This window comes from Tenrec ecaudatus, chromosome X (genome assembly GCF_050624435.1).
Source record: "Tenrec ecaudatus isolate mTenEca1 chromosome X, mTenEca1.hap1, whole genome shotgun sequence".
In the NCBI taxonomy this organism is placed as follows: Eukaryota; Metazoa; Chordata; class Mammalia; order Afrosoricida; family Tenrecidae; genus Tenrec; species Tenrec ecaudatus.
In genome coordinates, this window is record NC_134548.1 from 27,280,289 (window position 1) to 27,295,871 (window position 15,583).

A 15,583-nucleotide genomic window follows, 5' to 3' on the forward strand; every position below is an offset into this window, starting at 1 on the left:
TTACATGTAAATATATTTATCTATATCCATGCCTGTATTTAGACCTCTATAAATATCCTTTGTCCCTTAGTTCTTTCCTCTATTTCCTTTTACTTTCCTATGGTCCCACTATCATGTTGGCTTCCATTCAGGTTTCAGTAACTCCTCTTGGCTACATTGCCCTAGTACATGTGAATTTTTTGTGTTGTTGTATAGGTTGTTTATAAGTATTTTCTGGCATCCAGTGTATATAATACTCTTAACAGGCTCTGTTGCAGAGAAAAATTTAAGGAATTTTAGTGATTATTTTATGAATCCTGCTTTTGGTGTTAAGCCTAGGAATTCTCATCAAGACTTAAGTCCTAAAATTTTTCTTCTCAATAAATGTTTGTTTATTAATGAATCAGTTAATGTAACTATTCTATAACAGATGCAAATAAATCTTCACTTTTTCTGTTCCATTGTCCTGAAAACTCTTCTTCCTTTTCTCCATTTATCCAAATTCCCCCTCAGCTTCAAAACGCAGAAAAATGACAATGACAATACTGATGATATTGTCATAGCCCAAAAGAAGTGGATCTTAGCAAAATTCAGCCATTATGATAAACAGAACAACCAGAATGGAAACTATAAGAATGCTGATATATTGTAAATATATATAACCAATGTTACCACAAAATATGTATAGAACCACTCCCCATCAAGTTGATCCAGACTCTTTTTTTTTCTCTTAAGCTTTCTTTTTTTTTTTTACATAATATATATTTTTTTATTTTAACAATTTATTGGGGCTGATACAATTCTTTTCACAGTTCATACATATACAAACATTTATTGAGCAAAAAAATTTTTTTTCTTCTCAAAGGTTTTTAGGTTTGCATTTTATATTTGAATCATAATACATGTTATTCATTATACTATGGATAATGATATGGTCAACAGGAATGCCAGAATATTTAATTATGCTCTTGCTGAACTTGTACACACATCAAGAGGCTGAATGGTTTAAAATCAGGAAAGGTGTATGTTTGAGTTGAATCCTTTCACCAAACTTATTCAATATGCATACTGAGCAAATAATTTGAGATACTGGATTTTATGAAGAAGAATAAAAATCAGGATTGGAGGAGACTCAATAACACCTGTAATATGCAAATGGCACACCTTACATGCCAAAATCAAAGAGGGCTTGACACACTTTCTGATGGCTCTCAAAGAATACAACTTTCTGTATGAATTACAATTCAATGTGAAGAAAAGGAACAGTCTCACAACTGGCCCAAAAAGCAACAAATGGAGAAAATACTTGAAGTTGTCAAAGATTGTTTGGAAGGAGTCAAAAACTGAAAGATGTTTTTTCATATTGCAAAAGACTTCTTTCAGGTGTTAGGCGTAAAGACATCACTTTGAGAACTAAGGTGCACCTGACTCAAACTGTGGTATTTTCAATTGCCACAGAAGCCCGTGAAAGCTGGACAATGAATAAGGAAAACCAAAAAAGAATTGATAAACTTTAATTATAATATTGGCAAAGAATCTTGAGAGTACTGTGGACTTCCAGAACAAACAATGGTGTCTTATGGCTGCAACAATGAGCACAAACAAAACCATTGTAAGACTAGCACAGGACTAGGCAGTGTTCCTTCTGTCACACATTGACAGGGTTACTGCGAGTTGGAACCAACTAACAGTGCAACAACATCAGTTTGTGAGCACTTGTAAATGGAATTGTACTTTTTTCAATTTGGATTCAACATTTTCATTGATCTGATATAGAAACAAAAATTATGTTTACATTATCTGTTATTCTGTGACCGTGTTGAAATTGCTCACTAATTTTTTCCTTATTGCAGACTAATAAAGCCCTTAGAATAAATTATGCACACAATAGAAAATTTTAAAAGAATATATTTATTGAAAGAAGACACTGAAGACAAGCTTCTAAAACAACTATATCTTTGATGGCCACTTGTAAATTATCACTGATAGCACTGATGGGGATCACAAAAAGGATCATGGACAGAGGGGGAGAAGAATGCAAAATAAAATTCAAAATAATGAAAAACGACCATCATTACTGGTCTGATAGAGAATGGTGGAACACCCAAAACACCCTTAAGCACTCTTCAACCTGGAACTAAACCTGCTCCCAGATATCACCTTTCGTCCCTCAAAATAGGTAGACCTATAAAGTGAACAATAATACCATGACATGTTATCAAGAGAGACCAGCCCTGAAAATGACATTATACTTGCCAAAGTAGAATGGTAGTAAAAAAGAGGAAGACTATCAAGGGTGGCACAGTGGCTGCAACAACACTCTCAAATACAATGACAATTGTGAGGATGGCACAGGACCAGCAGTGTTTTATTCTGTTGTGCAGAAGGTCACTATGAACGGCAAATGGACTCAAGAGCATCTAACACCACCACCACAACCCTGAAGAACACACCCCTCAGACCAATCACCATAGGGACCAAAAGTGCAACATTTGCCACCACCCCCCAAAAAAGTTCTGTTGGAAAGAATGGGACAGGATAAAAGCTCATATTGAAATGGGGCACCCCAAGGAGGAAGTGGGAATAGTGCTGTTACATTGAGGAGATTGTAACTAATATCATAAAGCAAAATGTACATAAGTTGTTGAATAGGAAGCTAATTGTTTCTGCAAATTTTCACTCAAACCACAGCATAAGGTTCCAACACACACACACACACACACACACACACACACAATGTCTCTTCTTGGGAATTCTGTGAGGTTGCCTTGTTCCACATGTAGGAACACTGCTTTCTTTGTCTCAAGATCGGCATACTCTTCGAGGCCTTTTCCCTGGGCCCCATATCTCCCCGAATTTGCTATTTTCATTCAGTTGTTTCACCATATTGGTGTTTAATCTAATTCTCACCCCTTTTTTATGCTCAGTGTTCTAGGATTGTCACCTGTAGCTGTTTCCCTTGTTTTTTGAGTCATTGGTGTAGAGTAGGGGTGGGGAATCTTCTCTCTGTCAAGGGCCATTATGGGCTTTACAAAGTTATCAACTCAAAAATGAGCCTCCGAGATTTGGTCAGACATTTAATTAACTCACCCCTAATGGGATAGCTGGAACGGCTTCTCTCAGTTGAGTCCGGTGATATGAACTGGTATTGATGATCTTGTGGGCCTGTTATGACTTACAAGACAGATGTTCCCCACCTCCTGATGTAGCAGGATAGCATGGTGTGTCTAACTAAGCTGCCATCTTGCCCTCTCCAACTTAGATTTTGACTTTTCATTGTGTTAAAATGATTAACTTGTCTTAGAGCTCTTTATAAGGGGCAATAAAATATTATTTTTTATTTTTACCTCTGCAATTAATTTTCAATCTCACTGATTTAATATTCTTTTCTTTGCTTTTTAAAGAAATGCCAAATCATTCCAGGTTCCTCAATTTTTAAAAGGTAAGAATTCCTACGATTGTTATCTACTTACAGAATTACTTTAGAATACTTTTTAATGAATTACTTTGCCAGTTTTACTGACATACAATTCACACATCACACATTTTAATAGTTCAAGCACATTCATGAGAGTTGTGAAACCATCACCACAATCACTTCCATGATATTTCTTCTTCCTTGTGCATGTTGTTAGCTCTTTCACACCCACTTCCCCTGCCCTGTCCCTTTGAAACTATTAATCCAGGTGTCTCTATAGGCTTACCTATCCTGGGTTTCATAAACAGAAAAGCATACAAAATCAAAACAAAGCACAAACAAAAGCCCAACAATGACTGATTGAAACATTGTGACTTTGATGCAACAAGTTACCAAGTATTTTCCTCACAAGGCACCCATTATCACATCAGTTGTCCATCTCTGACAGTTCTATGGATTTTGCCTTCTAAAGCCAGGATCCTACACTATATAAAAAATTAAAATGTCAGGCTTCATATCATATTTGAGGAGATCATTTAGATTCTCCAGTTAGCCTTAGGAAAATGACAGATTTTTTATTTTACTTCATAAAAAAAGACATTCTAGAAACACTTGTTTGATTTCTTAATTAGCTCAATGTCATTACATAAATTGTGTTGGAAGAAGGAAAAAAACATGTCAAATAAGAAAAGTTGCTCTACCTAAGACTAAATATGTGTAGGCTAGTGCTATTCATATAAATATTTCCAACAGTATACCCTCCATGGGACTCCCCTGGCAATTTGTGAATCCCTGCATTACCATAATACAATCTTATGCCATCACTGCCGTTATGCATCAACCCCTTATGAAGTAGTTATCTGCTGTACCCCAACAGAAAATTCGAATAGTATTGGCACTGTAATAAATTAACCATAACTTCTCAGTCTCATTATCAAACAATTTTATTTCTATTTCTCATATTTGCCTCAAGCCTGTGGTATAAGCTAAAGGCTAAAATCAGCGTCCACAACAAAGAAGGTGAGTTTCATAGCTTAATGGAAAGGACGGCAAACAGTCAAAAAATAGGCATTTGACGACATGCTTCCCAACTGACAGCACTTAAATTTCTTTCACTGTGAATGATAAACATCTGCAGAATGTCCAGGGTAGACAAACCTTTGTAAAGGCAGATTGCTGATTCAAAACTAAGTGGAACAATATTAACCACATATGGCTGATGAAAAAAATCTTATCCAATTATCATTTTGGAACATTATTGGAATTATTTTATAAGGGTTGATTTTCAGTGGAAACACTGCTTCTTGTTCCTTAAACTATTCAGAATGCTCCATTGTGTAGACTATGCTTCTGTAAACCAAATGAAATGTTCTAATGGTATCTCATTCTCTATGGCCTTAGACATCAGGAAAAATACTTTCACTCAAATGCCTTTGCCTTTCATGGCACTGTTACTCATTTGCATAGGATCAATAGCAGTCACCTTCCTCTTTACCCAGTGGACATTGGAAAAATTGATGGCACAATCAAGGTCTTACATAGAATATTTGCAAGTGGTTCTCATGGACTCAAGTATGATGAGCCCATTCTTAAAGAATAAATATTAACATTTTATGTGACCTAAATGTCAAAACAGCTCTCCTAACAAAGTTGGCTTGTTATGTTACTTACAGGGTCTCAATGTCACAGTTGGGGACCATGGCATTGTCACAGAAAATCTGTTTTTCTTTAGTCTCCATGAAATGTTCTTAAATATAATTCCAAAAGGATTTGATTATTTACAATTTTTATGCTTTATTTCACCAGGTTTTTTAGAGATTGTGTCTCATAGACAAGTCTAAGTGAGTGAGGCTGGGTTCTCTAGAGAAATAAAAGCAGCAAAAGTCAAATTTTATGTGTGTCAAAAATGGCTCACATAGTTACAGAAATGGGCAAGTTTAGTCTGGTTCAAGTTTGTGGGTCAGATGTTAAGCTGTGTAGCTGCTGGGACTAATGAACCAGGAAGCAGGAAGGCAAAGTAGGAAGAGCACAGGAAAGGCGGATGATTCTGAGATCAGCAGGTAAGATGGCAGGCTCTGATGGCTCCCAGGCTCAGCAGGCAATAGGAAAGCCTCTGGCTTAAATCCAAAGAACCAGAGCTTGATGAGCCAGAGAGAGGATCTGGAGCAGTTAGAAGCCAAGAAATACACTGTCTGCATATATATGAAATAGGCCACAACCCTCAGGGAAAATGACCAGGATTGCGACATGGGTAAGAGATTGCACTCCACCCTAATTTTCCTACAACTGCTTGACTGCTCACAGCAGATCACATTGTGGGGTTGATTACATTATGTTTGATCACATCATGGGGGGGGGGCTCAACCTCCAAACTACTGAGGGTCTCAGCCTAGCCATGCTGATGTAAAACATGCCATGTAAACTTAGACATCAGAAACAAATACTTTGAGGCAAATACCTTTACTTTTCATGGCATTATAGCTTATTTGCATAGGTTCAAGGAGTCTGACTAAAAACTAGCTCACAAATTTTCCATAAGAGTTCATTTTCATATTATAATTCTTTTTCCTTAAATAATAATAATCAGAGATGCATCATTTTATAAAGTGATTTAGTCTTGAAATAATTCTTTCATCAATTTGGTACTTCTATGAAATTAGGATCAGAAGTCTGTTAACTACTTTAATTTCTTTCCTTTCTTGTTTTTGAAACAATGAAAGCTGGGTTTATCATAGTACAATGATATATATATGTGTGTGTGTGTGTGTGTGTGTGTGTGTGTGTGTGTGTGTGTATGTATCCATGGTATAGTGGTTATGCATTTGTCTGCTAACATAATATCAGCAGTGAGAAACCACCAATCACTTCAGGGGGAAAGTCAAGACTTTCTACTCCAGTAAATAAAGTCTCATAAGCCACAGGGACAGTTCTACCTTGTCTTATAGGGTCACTGTGAGCTGGAAACAACTCGATGGCAGTGAGTTGAGCTTATTTCTTTAAATTCTACCATACAAATCTGCCTAGACCAGAGCATGTACCTGGGTACAGATAAGAGCTGGAACACAAGAAATACAGGACAGATAAAATCCAATATTGATCGTAGCCATACCAGGAGGGGAAGGAGAAGGTGCGGGGAGAGAAGGGGAACCGATTACAATGACCTACCTATAACCCCCTCCGAGGTAGATGGACAACAGACAAGGGGGTAAAAGGACACATTGGACAGTGCAAGACATGAAAAATTATAATAATTTATAAATTATCAAGTGTTTCTGAAGGAGGGAGAGGGAGGGGGTAAGGGGAAATATGAGGAGCTTATACCAAGGCCTCAAGTAGAAAGAAAATGATTTGAAACAATGATGGCAACATGTGTACAAATGTGCTTGACACAATGGATGTATGTATGGATTATGATAAGAGTTGTACCAGCTCCCAATAAAATGATTTTTAAGAAAAGCAAAATAAATAAACCCCACCCCTAAAATCTGTTGGTGAATTGCAAGGGAGGGTAAACTGTGTCTAGTTTTACTCATATTCCATGACCTTATATTTCATTTATATTTATTTAATTTACCAATATTTCTTTTTGTGATTAATTATGTGAACAGCATAAGTTTGGTATTAATCAAAATGAACTAATCAATATGACAACTATGCTGTAATAATGTTTTTGGAGACTCTGGGTTATTCACCAAACCTACTGCTAGTAAGAGTTGATTCCAACTCATGGTGAGCAAAACTACTGCATAGAATTGAACTGCCTAGAGTTTATAAGGCTAGAATATTTACAGAAGCACACTGTCATATCTTTCTTCCACAGAGTAGTGAGTGGGTTTGAACTGGTGACCTTTCAGTTAGTAGCCATGGGCCTAACCTTTGTGCCAGAAAGAATCCTTGAAGCCTGGCTTAAGTAAAGTGAAATCTCATTCTTTAGTACAATATTTTTCCAAGTTTTTACTCTGATAACTGAACTCTAAGAAACAGGTACCGTTTGAAGCACTTTCTACACATATGACGATGGAGTCTTGTTTTCTGGAAAGTTTGGTAAGGCTGATTTGAACAATCAATTTTCTAGTCTAGTTTTAGCACAATTTTCCATTTGGCCACATATTTCAGTAACTCAATGCACCTTGATTATCTATACTTGTCTTCTTTTATTTTGCCAGTAGTTTCCATTCTACTGCAATATCTTCTTACCCTGGGGTATTTTTGATTCCTTGACATTGAACTTGCCAAACCCAAGAGAAAATTTTCCAGAATAAACAGACTAGTTTTATTTAACTTTATAGCCCTCACACTTAAATTTCTCTGTCTTGTTTTTTTGTTTCTTTTTGTTTTGTTTTTGTTATGACAGCTACTTTGCTTTGGGTCAGAAGCAGAAAGAAGGCAGGTTTTCCTGGAATGGCATCGGCATTCCATGCCCTTTCAGGAGGTGGCAACTCGAGTCCCATCTCAAGTGACCTTGGGTTTTGTATCTATGGAGTAAGAAGCCTTTATTAAATGCCTTCAGCACCTTCAGCAATTACCCCTCTGCCACTATATTCAAGTGCTAATCATAATGCTACTTAGAATGGCTTGGGAGTAGGGGGTGGGGTGAGGAAAATAGAAACCCAACCTATTAGCGGCCTCTTCTCTTCTTATAGGAATATTCCATTGAACTTGGACTATCACTGATTGTACTTACGCTGTAAGAGAAGGCCCTCAACCAGGGAGCTACTGTCTACAGTGAGAGTCCCAGCAGGTAGCTGATCAACTCACATACCTGGAAGCCTTTATCATCTCATTAGTTTCCAATTGTGTGCTCCACAGTGCTCTCACACATCATTTAGCTGAAGCCTCAGCTGGTCTTTGTCAGCTCTCATCAGGGGATCATGCAGCATCCCAGTGATATCAAATCGATTTTGTTTCACACTGTAAGTCAAATTATAAGTTTGCTTGGCCAGCACCTATGAACTACATAATGATAACTGAAATTCAGCATTTCCAAAACCCGTGTTTTGAAAATGCTGCCCAGCGAAGGCCCATAATGGACTCAGGAAGACCAATTAATTAGGGTGCTGTTTCACCTGTCAGGGTTGTTTAGCAGCAGCCAAGTTAACCACCCTGTGTTGTTTCCAGGTATATTGCTCAACTTCCAAAGTTTCTCATTGGTCTTTTTAGAAGAGTTTAAAGTGTCTTCCTCAACCTTGGATTCAAATTAGAATCATCTGGAGGGGCTTTGCAAATATTGATGGCTAAACCTCCAGAGATACTGCTTTGATTCATATGAGGTGCGTGCTGAGCATTAGCATTTCTTATTTTATTTTAAGCTATCGAGTGATTACAGTGTGAAGCCAGGAGTGGAAACCACTGAATTATAGTAATAGCAGTTACATGAACTTTTCTCTGTGTCATAATAAGCTTGTGTCAGGCCAATTAGAAATATGTTCTATCAAGAAATAAACTAATTAATAGTTAATTGAGCGCTTCAGTCTTTCTATTAATTTTTAACCATTAGGTATCTATGTTGCCTCTAGAAAATTCAAACTGTAAACCCTCCTTTGTACCTGGACTGCCTTTTATGATAGGAGTCCTCATGTCACAGTGCGTTGGTTATGTGTTGGGCTGCTAATCTCAAGGTCAGCAATTCAAAACCACCAGTCTCTCAGTGAGAGAAAGATGAGGCCTTCTATTACTGTGAAGATTTAGAGCCTCAAAACCCCACAGAGATAATTCTACTGTCTTACCGTGTCACTACAAGTCTTTGTTGCCTCAGAAATGACAGACACATTATTTATTGAGCATTATGAAGTAGATGCCCTAGGTGGATGAACAAGTTTTGCTCAACACTAAGCAAAAAGTTGGGTTTTTGAACTTACCTTGTGATGCCTCTTCTGTAAAGATTACAGTCTAGAAACCTCCTTGGGCAGGTCCACTCGGTGACACATGTGGTTGCTGTTGAATGAACTTGAAAAGAATGTGTTTTAGTTTGTTTGATGAGTAATTTACATATTATAAGCAAAATTAAGATACTTAAAAAATAGTCCTTGACCTCAAGACATGGCATTTTTATTTGAAATCATCATTATTTGAAATAATGATTCATAAAACAAGAATTAAGTGATACTTGTATAAGGCTAAACATAAATGGTGGTGGGGTGGGTGGGAAACTGGTCTACAAAGTGAAAGAAATCTCCCACTCCTTTTTTTCCCAAAGAGCATTTATTTAGAAAACTCATAATCATAAATTCTGTCTCTGCCCCCTTTGAGATGCATGTAAATCTTTTCAAAATTGAAATCAGCTTCTTGTCAGTTTTACAAACCCAGGATCATTGTTCTAAAAACCCTAGGAGCCATCTTCCTGAAATGTAATAATCAAGAAATATAGTGTCCTATGTCCGATTTTCCTTAGGAGGATAGGAGCTTTTTTTTAGAGAATCCTTGCTCCAAGTTACATAACTATTTCCCATCATAAAGAGATGAGAAATTTAGTTACCTTTGAATAAAGGTCATTAGCAAACATAAGCGGCTACTCCAACTATCGGATGAATTTACATTGGACTTTGTGTGACAAATAGTGCTGTCAAGCCCATAATTCGGAAATAGTTACCATTTATCTTGAGAATATGTGTGAAATGGGTTCATCTGCCTGGTTACTTAAAAGGGTTACATTTCTTAATGTCACTGCAATCTCTTTAGCAGTCTGTCTGTGATGTGCACCACATACTAGTTCAATGCGTATTCAAAAATAAAACTGAACACCCAAGCCAGTCTTCCTGGAGTTTATTCACACAGAACTGGGGAATACTACCTGGTTTAAAATTAAGAAAGGTGTATATCACAGTTGTATATGTTTGCCATACTGATTTAATCTCTTTGCTGAGCAAAAAATCCCAAAAGCTGGATATTAAAAGAATGAGGCATCAGAAAATGCAGATGACACAACCTTGCTTGCTGAAAGGGAAGAGGACTTCAAGTTATTACCAATGAAGTTAAAAACTCCAGGCTTCAGTATGGATTATATTTCAACATAATAACAAAGTGCTCACAACTGGACCAATAAACCATGTCATGATAGATATTGCAGTTGACAAGGATTTCATTTTATTTGGATGGCTAGTCAATGCTCATGGAAGTGGCAGTTAAGACATCAAGCAACATATTGCACCAGGAAAATATGTAACAGAACCGTGAAAACACTAAAGTGTAAAGATGTCTCTCTGAAAGCTCAGGTGCATCCAACCCAATCCACGGAATTTTCAATGGCCTCATATATGAGTAAAACCTGGACACTGAATAAGGAAGATGGAAGAAAAGTTGATGCATTGGAGCTATAGTATTGGTGAGAATATTGAATATGCCACAGACTGCCAGAAAAAAGCAACAATTCTGTATTGGTAGATGGAGATTCAGTGTGCTTCTTATGATGGCTCACCTTCCTTGGATATGTTATCAAGAGGGACCAGTGTCTGTAGAAGGACACCATGCTTGAAAAAGTAAAATGTCAGTGAAAAGGAGAAAGGCCTTCACTAAGATGGATTGACATATTTCCTGGAACAATTGGCTCAAAGATAGAAAGTATTTTCAAGATGGATCACAAGTCCGAACAACAGGTGCCATCTAACAGCACCAATTAACCAATCTAGCAAGCTAACAAACTACTGGAATTATTCCCCTTACACTTTGATAGGAAAAAACAAAACAAAAGGAGACAAAGTGAGTGAGGCCCCAGTTTAAACCACTATAGATAAAGGTGGAAATGTATAGGAGGTAAGAAAGTTGGACTTACTAACTCTAAGACCAATGATTGATCAGCACACACAATGTAAGTACCATCAACAGATTAATATGTTCCTCCTTTAACACTGGATTTGATCATGTGTCTTACCAGCTTGTTGGCGTGTGAGGTACTTATTGTGCCAACCTGGCCGACAAACACATGTGGGGTTCATTGAAGGGCGGAGGGATAAATGGTTCAGTAGCCTCGCCTTTCTAGTTCTCAAGTCTCTTGCTTTCTGATGGTCCGACCAGGTTGCAGCTGCCTTAGCCAGTTCCCTGCTTCAGCCGGCAAGGCTCACTTCCTGCAAGACATCCCTGAGGAGAAGCCACATGGACCTACCCTGATGCAGCCTTGGGTGCTGGAGCAGCTGTGTGGGGACCCCTGCCAGCGCTGAGAGGCTTACACATTCACTGTCTCAGCTTACCTTCTTAAGTTGGCATCATTGCCTGTGTTTTATGAGATGGAGGAGGACTTTGTGGATTGGTGTTGGACATATGGGTTAATGTTCAACTTGTGGGCTTGGGCAGCACTGGGTTGGGATGTTTTGTTGATGTGCTCTTACCCTTTATATAAAACTCTCTCTTATATGTGATTTTCTGTGGATTTGTTTCTCTAATATAATCAGACTAACACATATGAATCTTCCTTGCTTCTGCCTCTGTTATCACAATGAGGACATATGCTCGCTAGATTACTGAAGGATGAGAAGTGTGTAGATCAAAACAGTCATCAGTGAACAGCCAGCTGACATCAGACATGTAAGTAGAATTATGATCAACAGAGCCACCTAGCCAGCCCCTAGGTGACCCAGACAAAGGAGCAATACACTAAACACACAAATAAAAATGCATAATCTGATAGTCATAGTGGAGGGAATTATTATTTTATCCATCCTTTTGTTTTAAATGTTCGCAATCGCAGACTTGGAAACAGCCTAAGTTTCCATTGATAGACGAGTGGATTAGTAAACTTTGGCACATAAACACAATGGAGTACTATGCAGCACTGAAAAGCAAGGATGAGCACATGAAACACGTTATTTCATGGGAAGAGCTGGAAAGAATTATGTTAAGCGAGGTAAGCCAGACTCAAAGGGACAGGTAGAACATGAGTCCCCTGAGGTAAGTACAATCATCATGACAGAAATAGAAGAATAAACATCCATCTCACAATAAACAGGGGGAAGCAGAGATAGTTGGAGGGAGGGCAGGCCTCACTTAGGGAGGTACACGAGAGTCCAGCATAAAGAAGGAGAAGTGGGGCAGGGGGAGGGAGAATCCGGATGGGGAGAATCCGAGTGGATGGTACGGGGGGAAACAGGGTACTAACCCACCCGGGGGAGAGTATTGGTTGTGTCCCCACAGAACTGGAACATGCATACGGACCCCACCATGACACACCAAACAAGGAGGGCAATGTAAAGTACTGAGGGCTACACAAAGAGGCTGGACCACACACTGGCCCAATCCAGAATTAGTCCGACCCCCACATTCAAAGGGAATACCACAGAAAATGAAAATAGATCAGCTGGTGTGGGAAAGGAACTGACCCACCACACCACATCCAGAAAGAAGCTGAAAGAAAGGAAGGAGAAAGGACATAGTGGAGTACACCTGCGCCCACCAAGCCCACAGAACGATAGCCCAGCTTGAAGGGCCCATCGTACAGAGAGGACCAAAGAGCTGGCCACACTGCGAGATGCGACATCCTGCACCAACTCATGGCCCTACACAGGACAGCACTTGAGACACAGTGGGGGATGTGCGACTGAGCTGACCCCACCACACTGAGGCAAATACTGGGGGCGTGCAATGGAGCAGTGGGGGAAGCAGAACTAAGAGATCCCGAGGGAGTATAAAGGATGGACCTTGGGGCCAGGACGTGGCACCACACAAGTTTCATCTGGAAAACACTCCTAAAGGCCAACAAACAGACCTTGAACTACTAGCAATTTTTCTTTTTTTTTTTTTGCTGTCTTTTTGTTTTGTCTTTTTTTAACCTTGTAAATTTTGTATGTTAGTGGCTTTTCTGCTTATCAGCGTGTCAGTGTTGCTGCTGTTGAAGCCATGTTCATATGTGCCACTTGGGCGCTGTCAAAGTCATCTGCATTTGTATGGACATATTACTATATCAGCAGGTCCACCTAGACAAGATAGGCTGGACAAACAATAAGAGAAGAAAATAACGGGACCAACGATCCTGGAGAGACATGAGAACATGGGAGGTAGGGGAAGGGAGGAGGGACAAGGGAACAACGAGTGGTTCAAAACCAGAGGAGGGAGGGGATGGGAGGACTAGTAGGGAGTGACCAAGGCTAAGGTAACTGAGAGGAATTGATGAAACCAAAATGAAGGTTGAACATGGTAGTGGGATGGGAGGAAAGCGTAAGGAAATAGAGGAAAGGAGTAGGAGGCAAAGTGCATACAGAGAAGCCTAAATACAGACATGTACATATGTAAATATATTTATGATTATGGGGGAAATAGACTTATGTGCATATATTTATAAGTTCAGTAGTAGGGTAGCATATGGACATTGAGCCTCCTCACGCACACTCCTTCAATAAAATAGCACCTCGCCCAGCTAAACGGTCATAGCATGATACCCACCTTCCTGACATGATCACTGAAGACAGACTTGTGTGTAAGCAAACGTGGTGAAGAAAGCTGATGGTGCCTGGCTATCAAAAAGATATAGCGTCTGGAGTCTTAAAGGCTTGAAGACAAACAAGCGGCCATCTAGCTCAGAAACACGAAAGCCCACAGAGAAGAAGCACACAGCCTAAGTGAATACAAGGTGTTGAATGGGCCAGGTAGCAGACACCAAGGAACAAAAACAATCATTGTCTGATCACCTTCCTCACATAAACGCTGAAGACGAAGGTGTGCATAAGAAAGTGTGGTGAAGAAGGCTGATGGTGCCTGGCTACTGAGAGATATAGCGTCTGGGGACTTAAAGGCTTGAAAGCAAACAAGCGGCCATCTAGCCCAGAAGCAACAAAGCCAACACGGAAGCAGCACACCAACATGGGTGACCGTGAAGGACACAGAGGAGACCAGGTCTCAAACAACAAAGGTGGGGGGCGGAATCACATCACCGTGAATGAGGGGGAGTGCGTGATGGGGGCCGAATGCCCATCTGTAGACAGCTGAACATCACTTGCAGAGGGGTAGTGGGGAGGAGATGTGTCACTCAGGGTTCAGTGTAGCAACAATGAAACTCAAAACCTTCCTCTAGTTCTTGAACGCTTCCACCCCTTCCAATTATCATGACCCCAATTCTAGCTAGCGGAGCTGGTTATACCTGAGGATGTACAGCGGTGCAGTAGGGATCTGGAAACACAGGGAATCTAGGATGGATGAACCCCTCAGGACCAGCGGTGAGAGTGATCACACCAGGAGGGAAGGGGGTGTAGAAAGGGAGAACCTATCTTGGAGATCTATGTGTAACCTCCTCTCTGGTGGATGGGCGATGGGAGGTGGCTGAGGGGAGACGCCAGGCAATGTATGATAAGATAAAATAATTATTTATAAACTATTAGGGGAGCAGGGGGAAGGGAAGAGCAGGGAGGGAGGGGGAGGGGAACAAAGGAAACCAAGCTGATTCTAGGAACCCAAGTGGAGGGCGAATTTTGAGAATGACGAGGGAAACGAATGTATAAGGGTGCTTTGCTCAATTGATGTATGTATGGATTGTGATGGGAGTTGTATGATTCCCAATAAAAAGATTTATTAATTAAAAATAAAAATTCTCCCAAATCAAATGACCTTTTTGCTTGTGACTAATGCTGATATTTATTTCACAAACTGTTTCAAGAGAGTCCCTGAGTATTCTGTGGAATATATCTACCTTTATGTTAGCTTCCAGAGAAATACCAAAACCTTCTTAAAAGGGAAAACCTTATGTTCAGGCACACTAAATTTACCTCATCACCCTAGAAAATGGGAGGAAAGGTGAACAATCTGACTCTTTCATAGTCTAGAGATTGTATTTGGAGGAAAAAAAGCAAGAATGAAAGGTAATAATACCTTCTAAACTTTATTTGCTCTTTCTTGCTCCAGGGTTTCCAATCCATGCCCAATTGCTCTTACAAATAGCTCAAAACATCCAGGTTTATTAGAGTGTTGATACTCACAGGAATAGATCCACCCACACAGCCACTAGATTTTTGCAGAGATTTTAAAGTTAAATGTGATATTCAGCGAAATTTATGGAATTAATAAGGAGGAAAGTATTAATAAAGAATTTAAGGAGGTACACAGTAAAACAAAACTGCTTAGTTCTCTCGTGGTGTTAGTACCTTGCCATCCAAGTTATTCTGTATTCTCAGTGCTTATTGCCAATAGCAATTCATATGAGCAAATTGTTAGAATGTCTTTTGATCACAATCTTTATCCTTGGTTCATAATACATTTTTGTCTTGTGTC